The sequence below is a fragment of the Antechinus flavipes genome, chromosome 5 (assembly GCF_016432865.1).
Source record: "Antechinus flavipes isolate AdamAnt ecotype Samford, QLD, Australia chromosome 5, AdamAnt_v2, whole genome shotgun sequence".
Lineage (NCBI taxonomy): Eukaryota > Metazoa > Chordata > Mammalia > Dasyuromorphia > Dasyuridae > Antechinus > Antechinus flavipes.
In genome coordinates this window covers 163154119-163169235 of record NC_067402.1, presented here as the reverse complement: position 1 = coordinate 163169235, position 15117 = coordinate 163154119, and the positions used below count along the sequence as shown (strand labels likewise).

The 15117-nt window shown below is 34.2% G+C and overlaps 1 protein-coding gene across 1 annotated transcript in view; it reads left to right on the top strand.

Annotated features, from left to right (window-relative positions):
- The window catches only part of CAMK1D (calcium/calmodulin dependent protein kinase ID), a 471691-nt gene that overhangs the window by 239509 nt on the left and 217065 nt on the right, over positions 1–15117 (top strand). The window lies entirely within an intron of this gene.

Genomic DNA, 15117 nt, shown 5'->3' with positions numbered 1-15117 from the left:
ATTCATCTAAACTAATGCTTAACTTACTAGTTGCACAGTTTATGTGGAGAGGTAGAAGTCTGTCCATTTTAAAATTACACTGTTTATTCCCCAAACAAAATTAAGTGTCTGGATCTGTTGTACAAATATAAAAATTGAGGCATATAGAATCTGCCTGTTGTACTAGCATTAATCAAAGTGGAATGAGAGCTAAGAATGCTTTTAATTACCTTATTGATTATTTTATTGATCCTTCATACAGAATAACATTATTTATGAATGCAAAACTAGAGACTTTAAACAAATTTTAAAAATTAGTTTGAGGATTTATATAATCTCTCAATTTTCTTCCTCCCAATTATGCTTCTAATTTTCTGGATATCAACATTATGCCTCAACTGCAGTCTAATTCTGGAACCTCCCTCAGTACTTTTTCTCTATTCCATCCTTCAGTCTGTGTAATCTCCTTATTCTGGAATATTTTTCCACTTTAAGAGCCCTCTTCTCATTTTCCAGTGGTGAGTTCCTTCAGGGGCCTCCATTTTGGGGAAGAGCCTAATCCAACCAACTTTCAGTCCTCTTCTGGCTGTGTTTTTTACTATCCATATGTCAATAAAATGCCCTGGTACTGACTATTTTCTCCTTTCCTCACCCCACTCCCCCAAGTTTTCAGTTCCATTTTATATGATCTTCCCTTTTTAGACAGTAAACTCAATGAGGATATGGACTACCTTCTTTTTTGCTTGTTTTTGTAGGCCCAGCACTTAGCTGGCTTTTCCTGAGGCATTTGTATTATTTTCTAATCCCTTACAGTAATGATCACAGACAGCAGGTAACCCCTCAGCAGTGATGATTCCTCGACTCTTCTAAAGCTGTGGGAATACCCCACCCATATTAAATATTAGAGAGAAAGGGAGCTGTGACCACTAGCAAGAGGGTGGTAAGCTGTTTGGATTCAATCTGGTCTCTTTGGCCATCTCTAGTCCTCATTAGCCCAGTTTCACAAACTTACCTTTATTGGCCAATCTATTGATTAATCAGTTGACAAGTATGTATTAAGCATTTATCACATGCCAGATACTGTGCTGGATGCTGGAGATACAAAGATAAAAAAAATGGTCTTATCATTTATTTGGGGGAGGAAGCATGTACCTATATAAGAAAACATATACAAAATATAGGAATAAATACTGGAGCTATGGTTTAATTGATAAAGGGAATTCCTGAATGAAGCAGCTCCATCTACCAATGCAGGTCAAGATGTCTACAACTTTTAATTTATTTATCCAACATCATATAAACAATATATGTCAGAGGGAGGACTTAAACTCAGGGCTTCCTGACTTCTAGACTGAATCTCTATCCATCATAATATTGTGCATGTATGTGTATTATATGGATTAGTGTATATATGTGTATGTATATATATACATATACATACACATATACATATTGAAATATATAAAAATAAATATATAAGTTAAATTTGGTGGAGAGAGGAATGTACCAGCAGCTAGGTCTATGAGGAAAGACCTTAAGTAGAGAAAGGTAAAGCTTCATGATGATTCTTAAAGAAGCTAGAGATGCAAATAAGCAGAGATAAAGGGAGAGTTGCCTTCCAAGCATGGGGAACAGCCTGTGATAAAAGTTTGGAGGTGGGAAATTAAGTGTCATATATAGGGAGCAGCTAAAAGACCAGGTATCTGAACTGGTGAAGAAGGGTAATATGTAACAAGATTGGAAAAATGAGTGAAAGCCAAGTTACAAAGGACCTCAAATGCCAACTAGAAGAATTAGTAATTGATTTTAGAGGTGATAATTTATCACCAAAATGATCAGATACTGGGGAACTGATTGCTAACTAAAATTCAAAACAGGCTAATTCACACACTAGATCTAATTTATTAATTTCCAATTATCAGGTAGGATAATAAATACTCCAGGGCACTATCTTCTGGTAAGGAGATCCACTCAGGAGACCAAATTATAGTTTTGTTTGGTGAGCCTAATAGAACTGGAGTAAAGGGAGATGGATGTTCTGAAAATATATTTCTATTAAGCTGTATTTGTCTATTGAATTCTCCTTCATCCTAGAGATATTTCTGTCTAGTTAAATGATACAAATCATTGAAATTAATTAGCTGGCCAGGGCACCCTCTTCTGGACAGCACTTGAGATACACTTAACTTCCTCTCTCCCTCCTTTCTTCCCTTCCTCTCTCCTTTCTTCCCTTCCTTTATCCTTTCTTCCTTCCTTCCTTCTTTCCTTCCCTCCTTGTATTATTCCCTCCTGCCTTACTTTTTTTCCCTTTTTTCCTTCTCTTTCTCTCCCTTCCCCCTTTTATATTCCCCATTTGTTAACAGAAGCTTTTGACATTATAATGCCAATTTATGTTACAATTTCCAAGATCATGGCTTCTCTTAGGTTAATTGTATTTTGGATTTGTATCTAATAACAAAGACTTCCCTCTCATCACCTGATGAGACTTTAAGGAAGCACCCAAGGACTTGAGGGATTTGAAAGGAGGTCCAGTTTAATGTGTAATACATATATAGATCATCTCTGAAGGTGGGGTTACTTTATTTAAGGACTTATGGATAATCTCATCCATTTTATGTTTATTCTTATTAGATTCAATTTTTTAAAAATGACATTTTCTTAGATTATGCCAAGTTCTGGGGAAAGATCCATTTTGGAGTCTGAAGATCTGGTAGATGGTTGTTCATGACCCACCTTATTCTTAGTGCATATTTTTATGCATATTTTTCTGAAGTTCTGGCTTCTGGAAGCAGCATGCAGGGAAAAGAAGTGTGTTTTGTGTATGTTTGTGTGTGTGTGTATGTGTGTGTGTGTGTGTGTGTGTATGGGTGTGCATAGATAAAGAGACGGTCTAGTCTTTCGTGACTTAGCAATTCTCTAGATTTCTCAGCTTCTTTTTGTAGGAATTTTGGAAATTTTCCCCCTTTACTATGATGATCAAATTAAAACAATCAGTTTTCTAGATTCCAGACAGTAAAATGTTAAAAAATAAGAAAGATCTCAAACTTATTATATAGCCTTTGGTCCAATTAGCTCTTGATCCATATAGAGATAAATGCACATGTATATATGTTTATACACACATAAACATACACATACATATACAAAGAACGTGGGATTGTATATCCTATCAAGTGTCCTATGGCTCTGTTCTCCATTCCTGAGACTTCCTGACTAAAAGCCATCCATTATAGTGAATGGAATAAGGGCTCTCAGTGTGAGTTTAGGAATTTTTAAAATAAGGAAATTTCCATTTCACCTACCTGTTTCAGTTTTTACATTTGGTAACAAATTCCTCTCCTAATAAGTAATTACATGGTATCCTAGTGTCTCCTTTAGAGGGGGGAAAAGAAAAATACTTACATAGAAAAATTATAGGTACAAAGAAGTTTATTAAGGGATATTCTTTATAGTTGGTTGGAAATAGAGGGTTCTACAGTCCTTTAAATCTGCAAACCAAAGGAGAGTGATAATATTGTGTCTCTCACAATGGTTTGCTGGTTTTCCCTACTGTGAAGGAAAAGTTTCATCTCTAACATTTGTTCCAAGTACTCTTTCCTTTTTTTTTTTTGGTGGGCAGTAGTGATAGTGTTGCAGGATGGTGTTGAGGAGCAAGGTTTTATCTATTAACTCCACTTTTAAATCAATATTTTGAGATCTTTAAATAATATAATTAGTTATGGATCAGGAGGATATGAGACTGTAAGCTTTCTTCATTTACTTAAGGTCAGCTATGAAAACAATTTTACCTTTGATTCCAAATGCTATGGGGCTGTTTGAGCCTAGATGGATATTTATCTTTAAATGTTTTAATTGGGGAAATAATGGGAGGTCTTCTTAGCTTGTTTGAAGGGTAAAAATGATAGTAGCCAGTTCTAAATTCCCCAGCCAATGATAGTATGATGGCATCTCTGTAGGATCAGAAACCTCTAATAGGTAGTACTTATGACTTTTTTTTTTAACCTTGGGACTTTATATGTGAAATGCTAACTCAGATTTTATAATAGAGGGAGGGGAAGAAATATATTTCTGGTGTATAAAGCTCTTAACAAGGCCTTAATTATTAATATAACCATGCAAGAATGTGGTTATACATGTATATTTTCTATAGAAAGCAATATCAATTCTTTGATATTTCCCAAAAGAAAGCTGGCACTTGTAGTTCCAGAATTCAAGGAGGCAAACATATCATTATACACATAAAGGAAGGATCAAAACATAAGCCAGACTCTAAGAAATGAATTGTGGCAGTAATATTTGAGTAAGCCCCAAATCATTCCCTAGCTCAGAATAAAACTCCCTTCCCTGACTAGCACAACAATGCCCCCCCCATTTGTATCTTCCTTTATTGAGATTTTAACTCCTTTAAGTCAGAGATTGTCCTATACTCTTGCATGGCTGTTTGCAATGCCATTCATTTGCTCATGGAAATTGAGATTCTAAAATGTGAGGATGAGGAGGAAATTCATTCCAGGCATGAGAGACAGACTGTGAAAAGTCAAAAGAAAATCTAACATCATATACAAAGAGTAAGAAGCGTGGCTAGACTGTAACATGACTGCAAAGGAGTAATATGTAATAAGCCTCAAAAAGTAGATAAAAGCTAGATTGTAAAGGATATTAGATGTCAAACAGAAGTGATTGTATTTTATACAAAAGGTTTAGGGAACTACTGGAACTTCATGAGCAAAGGAGTGACATGGGAGAAGTGTTGATTTGGCAGCTGTGTGGAGGATTGATTAAAGAGAGAAGATACTTGGTTAGCAAACTTAAATTTTGATTTCTAAAAAAAATTGGAATGTGTTTATTATTAAAGGAACGGGCATCTAAGTGGCTCAATGGATAGAGTGCAAGGCTTGGAACCAAACTCATTTTCCAGAATTGAAATCCAGCATCATATTCTTACTAGTTGTGTGACCTTAGACAAGGCATGTAACCCTCTTTGCCTCAGTTTCCTCATCTGTAAAATAAGCTGGAAAAGGAAATGGCAAATTACTCCAGTGTTTTCATTAAGAAAATCCCAAAGGGATCACAGAGTGTTGGATGTAACTAAAAAATGACAACAAAATTACTAAAGGAATAGTTATTAACCGTCTAGAAAAGGAAACAATGGTTGCATTTGCTATTTCATTTATACTTGGGGAAAAAAAGAATAGTGCTCTAAATAAATGTTTAATAAGTATTTAATAATATTAAGAAAATAGTCCTGGTAAGAGGTCATGAGGCTGAACTAGAGTCTTAAGTATTCTTACCACATCTCCTCCAAGAGAAAAAAAAAGCTCTTGTTTTGAAGGAGAGTAAATAATGTTACACTCAGGAAGGCTGGGAAATGTGCTTTTTAATTTTGTTTGCATTTGTTATAGTTTATTTTATGATGTGATCATCTTTGTTATACATATTGCTACATGTTGGCTCAAAAATGTTGAGGGAAATAAATGACTCTATAAATTTATCTTTCAAATCTAGGTGTATATCTGTCTCCTCAAGGGCAGTGACTGTGATTTACATTTTATCCCCAATACTTAGTACATGTACCAGGCACACATAGTAAGTACCTAATAAATGCTTGTTGACTGGCAGGTCTTAATAGTTTAATGTTTTAAATGTCTTTAATGTGCCAGGTATTATTTGGGGCATAACGTTTAAAGTTATTCAAAGGTTCTATGAAAATGTCTATGTATATATAGAGTATACATAGTACACATAGAAGTAGAAAATTATGTCTAGGGATCTAGATGATGCAGCAGATAATGGACTGAGTCTAGAAAAAGAAAACCTGAGTTCAAAGCTCAACTCAAATATTACTGACTTTATGCCTCATGACAAGTAATATACTTCTGTCTGCCTCAGTTTCCTCATCGTAAAATAAGAATAATAATTTCATCTACCTGTCAAATGAGATAAAATTTGCAAAGTATTTATTTAGCACAATGTCTGGCATATAAGAGACAATAAATAAACTTTAACTTTTGTTGTTGTTAATCTCATTGGTGGGGCTCTTTCCTCAAACAATTCGATTATCACCCAAGGTAGTTCTTGTCTATGTCACTCATAAGTATAGAACTGATGGACCTTCCTTACTTTCTCCTAACATTTCAAGGTTACTAATGTAGTATGAGGATCAAAGGAGATAATTACCTAATGTATCTAGTAAACCTTAAAATGGTATGTAAATAATATGATGATAAAGATGATGCTAGTCATGATATAGCTTCCCTCTCACTCTTGCCATGTCATCAGTCTATATTTTCTACCATAAATTTCTTCATATCATCCCATATAATAATAATAATAATAATATTTATATGGTGCTTACTGTGAACCAGACACTGTATTAAGCTCTTTACAAATATTATCTCAGTTGATCCTCATAACAATCCTGCCAGATAGTTGATATTATTTTTTCCCCATTTTACAGATGGGGAAACTAAGTCAGACAAAAGTTATATGTCTTGCCTAGGGTCACCCAAGCAGTAAGTATCTGATTTCATATTTGAATTTGGTCTCCTTACTTTAGGCTTAACACTCTATCCATTGCTCTACCTTGCTGCCCTAGGGGTTGGCAAACTGGATCTATTGCCTCCTTTTATATGGTCTATCACGTAAACCTATTTTTTGCATTTTAAAATACAATACAATGAAAGTTAATTTTAAGTTGTAAAAATCAGCATTTGCCTTATGGGTTTTCATTTGCTGACCACTGCTTTATAGCACATAATTATTTTTGTGATATGCTGCAGTGTGCATATCACTCACTACTTTTACCTCTCCATTGCCCTTTGAATCAATTAGGCAGTCAGCTAGAATTTAATAAGTACTTGCTAAGTGCCAGATATTGTGATAAGCTCTAAGTATACAAAACCCAAAACAATCCTTTCTTTCAGGGAGCTTGTGGTGCTTTTATGACTGGCAGAAACTTGAGATCCTTAAGAATTTCTTTTCGGTTTCTTTAAAAACAGTTGAATCCTCTTTCGTCTTCTTATTCAATTCTAATGCCAGTGGATTGTCCATTTGCAGTGTCTGAGCCAGATACTTAGGCTTATGAATGAATAGGTTGTGTATCTCATCATATAATAGGATCTGGATAAGTGGTGTTCTTGATCCACTTGATTTTTCCTATGTGGATGATCAGTTGCTTCCCAGCAGTCATAGATATCATTTAGGGCTCTCTGAAGCATTCTAGGACTTGGTACAATCAGCACAATTTCAACTGCCAAGAGAGGTATCTAGAGGGCATCTTTTAGGAAATTTCTCCTTGATTTGGACTCTGAACTGCGTTTGAACTGATCTTCTTTTGGTTCCTTATATATGACTCTCCATTGGCTATTCTTCAGATCTAAATTTTACTCCTTTATCCCGATACAATGAATTCCTTTCCTTCTTCAAGATATGACTCGAGCTCCATCTTGTACATCACAACATGCAGCCTGCAAGCACAAGTGTAACCTGAACCAGATGTATTTGGGAACTATTTAGCAAAAGTAATGAAAAAAAACAACAAAGATAATATTAACATATGGTTTTTAAGTTGATCTACAAGTTAAGAAGCTACAACCTGCAGGAACCCTTAGGTACAATTTAGTGGCCCCTGTTTGTCTCTGAGTTAAAGCCTTTACTGATTCCTCCAGTTAATGGGCTCTAACACATATGGTCTTGTATTTAATTACTTTGTATTTGTTTCCTTTATACTTATTCTGAAGAGATTTGCATATGTACTAGTACATTAGAACATTAAACTCTTTGAGAATAGAGATTATTAATTCTTTGTATTTATCTCTACAGCACCTATTATAATTCATAGCAGATGTTTAATAAATGCTTGTTGATTAACTGATCTCCTCCATGACAGCTGCCAGAACCTTTAGGGAACAAACATCTGCCTGTCATGCATTGGTTGATATTAATGTTATTTGCCTTGGTTGATATTAATAATACTAAAACCTTAGTTCTAGAACAAGGTGATCTGTATCACTTTATATTTCAAACATAATTTTGACCTTGCTAGAGGAGAAGATTCAAGGTATCTCTTTATTCTACCAAATTATATGGTTTTTTTGGTATGATCAACAAACAATAAACATGGTAGGATGATGTGCTTTCTACATCTTTCAATCAAGTTTCTGGTAAATCTGTGATCATTTGTGGCACGACAATTGCAAAAGTTTGTCCATTCCTATCTAAAAATGTAATCAAGGATGCCTTCCATATAGGTATAGATTTTTCTGATGAAATTGTACATAAGTGGGAAAATAGGCATTTAATTCAGTAGTCGATCATGTTTTCTCTATTGTCCTATTTGGAGTGGGTGGGTGTGGGGAGGTAATAAAATATCCCAAGACTTTCCTGGTTCTCCCAATTGTTAATGTGCTCTCTCTCTTATGAACTTATATTTAATTGTTTTGTATTTGTTTCCTTTATATTTATTCTGAAGAGATTTGCATATGCGCTAGTTGCCTAACCCATTAGAACATAAATTCCTTGATAATAACAGTTATTTAATTCTTTGAGTTGAAGTTAAGAATCGGTTCCTTAATAGCCTCACAATGCTATTACCACTACAGCTCTTACTGGCACTTGACCCAATTAAGCTACTTTTCTCACCTTATTTTGGTTGTTTCTTTGTTTTGGTTGTTTTTAAGGACTGTTTTTGCTTGACTGTGTTCAGTTGATATAATAATATCTCCATTTCACAAATGAGAAAGCAGAGGTTAGGTTCCTTATTCAAAGTTATAAAGCTTGTGAGCAGCAATATCTAGAGCTCCTGATACTTAGTGCAATACTTTCTCTACTTATTCTGTATTTTTGAAGCTCAGGCGTAAGGGGTATTTCATCTTTGCAAAAAAGTTGTTTTTCAGTTGTCTTTCAGTCTTGCCCAACTCTTTATGTGTATGCTATCTTACCAAAGATTTTGTTTGCCATTTCCTTCTCCAATTCATGTTATAGATGAAGAAATTGAGGCAAACAGGGTCAATGACTTGCATAGGATTGCATAGATAATAAGTGTCTGAGGCTGGATTTGAACTCATGAAGGTGATTCTTCCTGACTCCATTCCCAGCCCTCTATCCACTGTGCTGTCTGCTTTAAAAAGTAATAGTTCAAATTCATGTGATTTATTGAAAGGATCTATGAAGGAAGGTGCTATATAACTTCAGAGAAAGAACTTTTAACTAGAAGTATGTATAGTATGAATTTACACACATATGTGTATGTTCTGTGTGTGTGTGTGTGTGTGTGTGTGTGTGAGTGAAATGATGTTCTTCTATAGTGTAGGGTAGGGAGGGAGGAAAGGAGGTACATCAGAATTTAAAATATAACAAAAAAATTAAATTAACTTAAAAAGAAGTTTATTAATGCTTATTTACCATGATTCTATTATTTTATGAATGAGGACATTAACTCTCAAAAAAGTAAAGTGATTTTCCCAAGACCATAGCATTTGAATTCTAGGTCCATTGCTCTTCTCACTACTACAGATTTCTTCTCCTAAAATAGATTTAAATTGAAATCAGGGAAACATATTTATCTTCATCTAGGAGATCTCCACTGTGGTTTCTAGAAGGACATTCGAATTAATTTCCACCTACCTGCTTTGCTTTTGTGAACCAAACAAAATGAGGTCAGGCCCTTTAAATTTTTAAAAAAATTTTTTGGTATACTGTATTTACAATCCTAGGCAGTCACATCTATGTGCTAAGTAAGTGTAGTTTGTGAAAAACCATTTGGATAGCTTTTTCCCCCTCAGCAATTATCCCTGTTTTATCAGTAGAACACAAGGTTTATTGAAACCCATCACCTCCCAGTAAAAATGTCAGCTGTTAGGGTGAACTGGAAGGTATCCATTTTCACAGACACAAGTGGACAGAAGACAATTAGAACTGGATTACTAATTGAAAAAAAAAATCTGATGTGCAGAATAATCACTGAGTGATTCCATTGAGTGCTATTTCTGCTCATTTGGGGCAGCAGAACATACATTTTTTCTTTTTTTAATAACATCTTTTTATTTTTCAAAACATATGCAATGATAATTTTCAACATTCACCCTTGAAAAACCTTGTAAATTTTTCTCCCTCTCTCTCCACTTCCCCCTCCCTAGACAGCAAATAATCCAATATAAGTTAAACATGTGCAATTCTTCTAAACATATTTCTACATTTATTATATACAAGAAAAATCAGATCAAAAAGGGAAAAATGAAAAAGAAAAAAAAAACAAGCAAACAACAACAACAAAGGTGAAAATACTATGTTGTGATCCACATTCAGTCCCCACAGTCCTCTCTCTGGATGCAGATAGCTCTCTCCATCATAAATCTATTGAATTGGCCTGAATTGTTGAATTCTTTTTCTTTTCTTTTTCTTTTTCTTTTCATTGTTGAAAAGAACCTCTACTCACTTCACTTAGCATCAGTTCATGTAAGTCTCTCCAGACCTCTTTGAAATCACCCTGCTGGTCATTTCTTACAGAACAATAATATTCCATTAACATTCATATACCACAACTTATTCATCCATTCTCCAACTGATGAGCATCCACTCAGTTCCAGTTCCTTGATCCTACAAAAAGGGCTGCCACAAATATTTTTGCACATGTGGGTCCTTTCTACCTTTTTATGACTCAGTAGAGACACTGCTGGATCAAAGGGTATGCAGAATTTGATAGCCCTTTGGGTATAGTTCCAAATTAGATCACACTTTTTCAGGTCCCATCAAACTGAAAAGGGATCAAGTATGGGACTGGCAATGAATTCCCTTCTAAGGATCAGTTCAGCTAACTTCAAAGTAGGTCTTCATCAGAAGTAGGGTCACCAGGAAGACAGTGTAATATGGTGACAAGAGTTAGATGACCTCGGTTCAAATACATCTCAAATTCTTAGTGACATTGGGCAAATTTAAGTTATCTGTGTCTCAAATTTTTTATTGATGAAATGAAGGGTTTTGGAATAGATGACTTCTAGCTCTAGAAGGATCACCAACCATCTGCCTAGAGATACTAGAGGTCATGTAGGAATGAGGACTGGATCTGAATTCAGGAAAATTTGAGTTTAGGTCTAGTCTGACACACTAATTTAAAGCTGTGTGAACATGAAACCATTTAGCTTTGGTCTGCTCCAGTTTCTTCAAGAGTAAAATGAAAATAGTAATAGCTTCTAACTATACCAGGATTGTGGTGAGATAGTATTTGCAAAGGGCTTAGCACAGTGTTGAGCACATTTGAAGGTACTTAATAAATGTTTGTTTCTTTCCTACTAAGAAATAGGAAGGTTTTGAAATGATTTCTATTAAAAGGAGGAGGACCCACATTTATAAAGTAAAACATCTTTTATACTTGTGTTCAATACACCATTCCACTTAAAAGCGATGATCTATTATTTTTTATATTTTTACAAGTATTATATGTTTACATGGATATAATAGTTGGCATATATAAATGCCCAGTGTTGAGCACATTTGAAGGTACTTAATAAATGTTTGTTTCTTTCCTACTAAGAAATAGGAAGGTTTTGAAATGATTTCTATTAAAAGGAGGAGGACCCACATTTATAAAGTAAAACATCTTTTATACTTGTGTTCAATACACCATTCCACTTAAAAGCGATGATCTATTATTTTTTACATTTTTACAAGGATTATATGTTTACATGGATATAATAGTTGGCATTTATATATTGTTTTTTAAAAAGCTTAAATTATGTTCTCTTTTCCTCCCAATATTCCTGTGTAATAAATAAGTACTTCTGATACTACTATACCTATTTCTCATAAGCCTCAAAGAAAATGCAAATTTAGGGCAATTAATGACTTGCCCAAGAGACAGTCACATAGCTAGTTATGATCAGAAGCTGATGTTTCAGATTTCCAGTCCAGATTTTTTTCTACCACACACCCCTACCCCATGGCAGTTCATTTCTCAGAGACTTTGTTTCCTCATCTATAAACTGGTTGCATTGTTTCCTGCAAAGTATGGTATGAAGATAATTTATTATAATTGTAAATCACTTTTTAAAGTTGTGCTACTAATATTATTGTTGATTATTTCTGAGAACTTTCTAGAATATTTATCTCTTGTCTTTAAGCCCAGCTTATTAGAGACAGAAAAATTGTATCGTGCTTTATATAATCTGTAAAGAGTTATATAATTGTGGGTTTTTACAAATTAATCTCAGCTTTGGAGAAAAACACGAACCACTATTTCTACTATTCAGATAAGAATTTGGTGGCATTTGATTGACGAAGAAATTTGTGCCATATAATTTGTGTGTGTGTGTGTGTGTGTGTGTGTGTGTGTGTGTGTGTGTGTGTGTTTTACCTCTAAAAGAGCAATTTTTTTTTCACTGCTGGGAAATGAGTAATTTATTTTGAAGCATAAAGAACATTATCGCTCCCACTTTTTTCTAGTTATTGAAATAGGGGCTGTTATTTTCAATCACCTGAGCTTTCATGTCACTGACTCATCAGCCACAAAAATATAAAGCTTGGCAAATAGCAAAGGTAGCAATATGAAAAAAAGTTAGTTGTCAAGCAATGTTATTTTCTGATTGTTCAGGTCCTGTTCTTTTAAAAACAAAAATCAACCTGTCATGAAGGATATGTTGTTCCAAACCATCAATTTTGTTTTATAACAGCAAAAATCTAATTAAAGTACCTTATTGTATATTTTTGTTTAGTTAAAATATAACATTACATTTTTTGGCATGTTTTTTGTTGCTTGCCATTTCTACCTTCTGATTCTTTCTTAAGGAAAGTACTAATTTTACATAGACATGAAATTTCTGTGAAACTCATGTCTTTCTCATTCATTCTTAGCTCCTTAATCATATTTTCCAAGACATCCTTTTCTTTTTTGCCATCCTTTTCTAATTCGACTTTTACATCATTGATTATCAAAGTCTATGCTGTTTTAGTTTAGAGTGTCTGGGTAAACTCTTCAGATAATCTATCAAAGAATTTAAAATCTAAAGGAGGAGACAATGTACAAAAGGAAAGGAGGGGGAGGGAAGAGGGAGGACCCCAGGGGACCCCAGGACAGGCCCTGTGAAACCAGGAAGAACAACAGAAGAAAAGTAATCTGGGAAGAGTTGGGCATTGTTGCCCTCCAAATAGAGGGAAAAGGAGTTGAGAGACATACTGTCAATCAAGACTTTAGTTAATAAATGGTGAGGTATTTAGAAATAATGAGCTTGTTCCATGGAGCTCAAATCAGACAGAGCAGCAAATGTAAAAATGATTAATTTTATTGCTTCTTCATTTTTGTTGATGGGACCTGAAGTCAGGAGAACTTGAGTTCAAATTCTGTACTTAGTGTGTGATCTTAGGCAGATCAATTAACTTTTCCTTATTTGTAAACAGATTAATAATACTTCTTATCTCCAGGGTTGTTGTTGATAAAAAATGCTTAGCAAGGTCTAACTCAGGACCCTATTATTTTGATTGGTGACTGACTGTTCTAGTCAACTATTTCAGGATAGGATTAGCTATGTTCAACTTTACTTCCTACTTACTCTCCAATTATGTCCTCTACAGCCTTACCAAATATTTTGCCACTTTTTGGCATCCTTCTCCATCTTCCCCTAACGTATCCCAACCTGTTTTCTTCTTTTTTTCTCAGCCTGGAAACAATAATCAAATCAGTTTACCATTTCTAAAGAATAGCCATGGTGATCTCCTACCCTGTATGTACTTATAATCCAGTGAAAATATAGACCAAAATTATCTTCCTTGGTTTCCATTTTCTCTTAAATGTTGTAACCCCTAAGTAAAATATAATCTCCTCGGGAGCTTTTGTATTTGTATTTCTAGTGCCTAACAATGCCTGCCACATAATAGGAGCTTAATTAAATGTGTGTTGATTGATTTGTTCATGGAATTTGTATTTGTAGTTTTAATACCTACCACATAGTAGGAGCTTAATAAAAGCTTGTTGATTGATTAGTTGATAAAACTTTTTTAATATTTGTATTTCTAGTGTTTGTCACATAGTGGGATCTTACTTAATGTTTTTTGATTGATTGGTTGATAAAGCTTTTGTATTTGCATCTCTAGCACCTGCCACATAGTAGAAGCTTAATAAATACTTGTTGATTGATTTGTTCATGGAGCTTTTGTATTTGTAGTTTTAATGCCTACCACATAGTAGGAACTTAATAAATGCTTCTTGATTGATTAGTTGATCGAATTTTTTTTTATATTTCACATAGTAGGATCATAATCAGTGCTTGTTGTTTTATTGGTTGATAGTTTTTGTATTTGTATTTCTTGTACCTGCCACAAAGTAGAAATTATTAAGTGCTTGTTGATTGATTAGTTAACAGAGCTATTTTTCACTGTGATTCTAATAAACAAATAATTTATGAGAAGTATAAATATGATATTGACTTGTTTGCTGCATGAAAGCCAGTGTTTTCTATCTGAAAAACTTAAGGACAGCAAAGGGAAATTATGATCCTGATTTTCAGTTCCCTAACTGCTATGGCAATCAACACTTGTAATGGATAAATTTGAGAACTCAGCATATTTATGGGCATGCCACAAATGCATCAGATGTTTTCAGTAAAAGACTACAGATATAAATATATACTTATCAAAAACCACCATAATCTCTATTAATTATTAACTTTTCACAGTTGTCATACCTGATTGGCGACCTGAAAAAACTTCCCTCCCTCCATTTTTTCCTTTCAGACACAAAATGTTCTGTTATTTGTCACCTTTGCAGATCCAAATGGTCTTCCTCATTAAAGCATTGAAATCAGAATTGAATCTGACCTTATTAAATAAAAAAACCCATCTTGAGGTTGTATTTTTTTCTCCCACTGTTCAGATGTCGATTGCTTTATCATTAAGTCAAGCTCTCAATATAGTGAGTAGAAACTATTACTTTTGAGTGAAACAGTTGCCATGGTTTCTAGCCCCTAGTAGAAGTAGTTGGGCATGAGTGATCTTACAAAGAATACCTGCTATTATCTACCTTTCTATCTACTGCTTTTCTTCTTTGCTGCTTTTCATCCTCATTCTGCTCCCTTATTAGTGAGTATTCTGTTTTTACAGAATTATTATCCCAATTACTTTCAATTATTACTCAGATGGTAGTTCTGAAAT